The following is a 5,244-nucleotide window of genomic DNA, read 5'->3' as shown; positions in this document are numbered from 1 at the left end:
TATATATTTTATTGTTTACCTTATATATTATATTTTAATGAAGTCATAATATTTTATTATTTACCTTTTATATATATATATATATATAGATATAGATATATATATATATATATATATATATTTTGAAATTATTGTTTACATTATATATTATTTTATATTATTTTTAAATGTCGTTTAAATTCTAAAAAGTCAACCACTTAAATTACAATTTTATTTGATTTGGTAAAATCAATGTACAACCACTTCCTATTGGCTTCTTGATGGCACATGCAAAGAAAAGACATTGTGGATGTGGAGCCTTCATTGTTAGGGAACCTGGATATTACTTTCATTTTTGGTGGAAAGGTGGTAGAGTACAAACAATCAGGCAGAAATCATTATTTTTTGGGGTCTCTTTTATTTGGAACAATGTCTTTAACATCAAAAACATACAAGTATTTGAAGATTCAAAAGAGTACATTAATTCGATCAAATGGCTTGACTGCTTTCAACCTCTTTTGATGTCATAATGGATAAAGCGCATCCACTCTTTAGAACCCTCATTTCAACCCATCCCTTATAAACACATATACTGGGAACAAAACAACATTGCCTGTATGCTCTCCAAAAAAGTGTGACAAGGACACCTAGGTTCATCCACTATAGCTCATACAAACAAGATAACAGGGTTGACTCTAGCAGTATTCACATTTCCTAATTGCTATGTCTTTGACTTTGACAACATGAGAGATAATATGTTTTTTTGAAGGATTGTTTATGATTGCAATATGCTTAATATTTTTTGAGAATAGATCTATATGACTGAATGTAAGTGGTAGTTTTTCCTTTATTTTGTTTTTGAAACCAAGATGCTATACGCAAGTGATAGGTTGAAAGTTTTCTTTTACCAGACTCAGGATGATCATGATCGGAAAGGACAAAGATCCATGTACTCTCTTTTTTAATATATAAAAGATAGCGTATATTTTCTTCTGAGAAAAAACTTCTTTCTTACCACCTCAGAGTTTGCAGTGGAAGAAAGTCGACTCTAAACAGAGCAAGAGATTGTGTGTTAAGCTTACCATGGCTGAGCTAAATGAGCAAAAGGAAGCAGCCACCCATGTGGAGGGAACCCATGAGAGTTTAAGCTCTTTGCTTTGCAACAAGGAACGTGATTTCTTGATCAGAAATAATGGGCACAAGATATGATTGTTATACTTTTATATATATAGTCTCTGATATAATTCATTTTGCTCGAAAATTGCATTTTGGTGTTGAATCAAATGTAATCAACAGGTGAAAGTTGAAGAACTGCAAGGGAAACATGTGGGTCTGTACTTTTCTTCCCATTGGTGCCTTCCAAGTAGGTCATTTACCCCTGCTTTGTTCGCAATCTATAACACTTATCAGAGAAGGGGGAGTTATTTCAAGTTATCTGCGATGGAGATGTTTGTTACAAGGCTGAAGCCTAAAGATGATAAAGGTGGCTCATTAAGTATGAGATGCTTCAAGGTCTTCCAGGTCTTCCATTTTGTGTTTGAGAATGCCTTGTTATCGTTTGATAGATCGATATATAATTGAACTCTGTTGAGTGAAGGTCACGTATAGTGTGAATAAATAATCATTTCAGATTCTATCATTTTGGATTCTACAGTCTAGCTGCCATAGAAGAGTATAGAGTTATGGAGTTTTCCTCCACATGAGTATAGTTTAAACATAACCACTTCATTCATTCTGTTTGTTTAAACATAACCAAATATTCCATATGTTTGTAGTAACACTCTACTTATCATAGTAATCTTCTCTTTACCATTTATAATGGAGTTTTTAGTGAAAATATCACAAAATAGGTGGTTTTTTCCTTTTCTTTTTCACAATTTTCACCACATAACATATAAAATGCCTACACCTGTCAAGTTAAGAATACATTTCACCAAAGAAAAGACAAGTAAATACAACAAAAATTATAAAACATATAGTGCAACCATCAAATCAATTGAATAACGATAATGATAATAGTAAGTGTTCATTAACATTCATGAAAAACTAAATGGATCTCATATCAACTCCACCTTAATGAATATGCAAACATAATGCATATTCATATTAAATTTATCTATTTTACATTTACATTTTTTTTGTGGGGTGAATATATTTCTATAAACTTTATATGGAAAAGATTGGTAAATATAATTTTTTTTTCTTGTGGGTTGAATATATTTCTATAAACTTTATATCAAAAAGATTGGTAAATATCAAAAAAAAAAAATTAGATATGCTTATCAAAAAGATACCTAATTTTTTTTTCCAATACTTATTTATTTAGCAATCCTTTGAAAAAAATCATAACTTTAAGACATTTTTTATAATTCGTTATACACAACATTTACAATCTACTAAATCTATAAACATTTAAAAAATAATAATAATAATAATAATAATTAAACTTTTATTATTTCTAAATTTATTTTATTAATAAAATATTTTATACATAATTCATCTTTATCTAATATTATATTATCATTTTTCTCACATAATCAATGCCTCCAACCAATGTAATACCGTTTAAAGTAACAAAGTGAAGTGAAATATTAGGCCAATGGGTTTTGTGCAGCACCATTACTCTTTCGCAGATTTGGCTCTTATACTTTAGAAGGTCACTTCAACTGAAAATCTCCAACACTGATAACAATGTGGAAAGAGTTGCCTAATAATGACGTTTTTGCAGCCTCTTTAAAGACTGTTTGCTGTGAAAAGTTTAATGATAGTTCTTAAATTGTACTAATTCAATAATTTCACAATTAAAAAAAAAGTATGGGGTTTGAAATAAAATTGTTTGAAATTTCTGTTTAAAGAAAATAAAAAATTCTCTTTAAATGGTTGGGATTTTAATTATTTAAATTTGTAATTAAAAATTTAATTATCTTAAATAATTAAATAAATTAGTGACTTTAATTTTAATTACATTCAAGGTGTTTTTTTTTTAATTGGTTAGGTTATGCATTGTTTATTTTTTTCGTTTATTTTTGACATCTTTCCTTCCACTGTTTTACTCACTAAGTGACATATGTTCTATCACTCTTTTAAATATTTTAAAATTGGAGAGCTAGGGAAGGTAGTGCTAACCGTTAAGAACAATTTGTCAAAGAGAAAGAAGATTTTGTAGTGATAAGTACTTGACTGATCTCTCTTTGCCCATGGTATCACTAGTGGTAGCAAAGGGCTTGACTCTATAAATTGTAGAATTATTTTTACTATTCCTGGGTGCTAACATTTTTGGCGGTGGGGGTGGGAATGCAAGTTAAGTATGTATTTGTTTCCCATGTTTGGTATTCATATCTACATAAGAATTCATGAGAGATGCACTGAGAGTAGACGCCATTTCCAAGGACATAGGCATGGAGTTCTGCGGGGATTTGATCAATGGTCGCCTCAAATATTCTTGGCCTGCCCTGGGCATGACCGCTCATGAATCCATTTCTCTGTCGTATTCGTACCTATATAAGAAGTTATGAGAGATGCACTAAGAGTGGCAGCCATTGCAAGGGACATATGCATGGAGTTCTGTGGGGATTTGATCAATGGTCACCTGAGATATTCCTGGCTTGCTATGGGCATGGTCACTCACGAATCAATTTCTCTGCCCTTTCCTCATCTCGCAAATGCCCGACTTTAGGAACTCTATGACTTTGCAAAATTGAGCAGAGGGTTCTTTGGAGTTGAAAACCTTAGCCTCCCAATTTCGCCTTGTAAATCTTATTCTAATTCTCATTCAAATTCCAAGAGGGAAAGAGAGCGAGGGGACTCTAGGTCTTTGGGCACGCAATTGATCAAGGAATTGATATATAACATGGACAAATTACCCATAGTTGTGACAGGCATTGGAGGGAGTATATTCAAGTGGAAATCCATGGACAAGATGTACTATGTTTACAGGAAGGTTGATTTCAAGTGTCAGCTTTAGTGGGACGATTTGAACCCTACACCGTAACAACTCTGGTGAAAATTCCATGTAATAAAAGTTAATAAAGGAAAAATAATAATCACGGTTATGGGACACTTATTCCAAGATGAATGTTGGGAAAGACATCCTAGTGTGGGTATTCATTTGGTTTATTATGGCTAAAGAAATTAACAAAGGCAATGGCAAAGGCTTTGGAAAGGAAAAATGACATTTTTGGCAATTTATTTATGAAAATAATGGAAATTAGGAAAAAAAGAAAGTGAAAGGTCACTAGTTGCATGTGAGGAGGAAAATGAAGGAAAATAATAGTAAAATGAAGAAAATAGAGGCCACATTGATAAAAAGGCTTTTGAGAATCAGTTGGTACCTTTTGTGAGTTCAATTTTGGAGCTCTCTCTCTATTATCTTTCTCACACACTTTTGGACACTTAGACTTTCTTGGAGCACTTCAACATTGGATCAAGAAAGGGCAAAGAGGAAGCAAAGATCAAGCAAGGAAGAGCAAGATGAAGCAGCTATAACAATTTTACTTGCAAGTATCGATTTTCATGTGTAATTTTCTTCCTATATTTGGCATGCATGGTTATGCATGTGTGTTCTTGGTTCTATTTCTGTCATGGGCATGGGTTTTGCAAGGTGTGACAATGTTCTTCACCCTTGCCTTGCCATTTCCAAGTAGCCATGGTGAGATGGGGTTCTCATGTTTTGGTTGAGTTGGATTGACAGATGGATTCAAAGCTAAATGAGGTGGATCTATGAATGAAAGAACACATGACCTAGTGATCCCTGACCCAAACTGTGCATTGTGGTAAAGCCATTGGCCTAGTGACCCCTGAACTAGACTGTGGCTTACAATAAAGCCAGGTATTGTGTGCCTCAGTGGGCCTAGGAATCCTCGATCGGTGAATGGCGGAATATGCAGTAAAGAATAGAGATGGTTGCCCTTGATTAGGCCTAAGAATACTCGTCGGTGAATGGCGATATATATGGTAAATCCTAGAGGGTGGTGTCTTGATTATGGCTTAGTGATCCCTAGATCGGACTGTGGGTTGTGGTAAAGCCTAGAGACCAGGAGACAGGAAAATTCCTCACGGTGTAGGCAGAGAAATCTGATGGCATCCATGCTTGTGTATTGCCTAATGATCCGGTGAGGATTGTGGTAAAGATTGATTCTATTGATGAGGGTGAGGTGGTTTAGCCTCGAGAAGCCCTGATTGGTTCTTTTGGTTTGAGCCCCACATTCATGCTTGGAATATGGCACGGGGGTGATTGGATGAAGATATATTTAGCTCAACCAATCT

At 33.7% G+C, this 5,244-nt stretch overlaps 1 pseudogene; it reads left to right on the top strand.

Moving 5' to 3' along the window:
- Positions 1-3,466: 3,466 nt before the first annotated feature.
- Positions 3,467-3,970, top strand: LOC149260426 (uncharacterized; annotated as a pseudogene).
- Positions 3,971-5,244: the final 1,274 nt, after the last annotated feature.

The sequence above is a fragment of the Pinus tabuliformis genome, chromosome 6 (genome assembly GCF_031772625.1).
Source record: "Pinus tabuliformis cultivar Carrire ecotype Pingquan chromosome 6, CPIR1, whole genome shotgun sequence".
In the NCBI taxonomy this organism is placed as follows: Eukaryota; Viridiplantae; Streptophyta; class Pinopsida; order Pinales; family Pinaceae; genus Pinus; species Pinus tabuliformis.
Note: the sequence above shows the minus strand (reverse complement) of the source record. Positions and strands in the feature narration are given on the sequence as shown.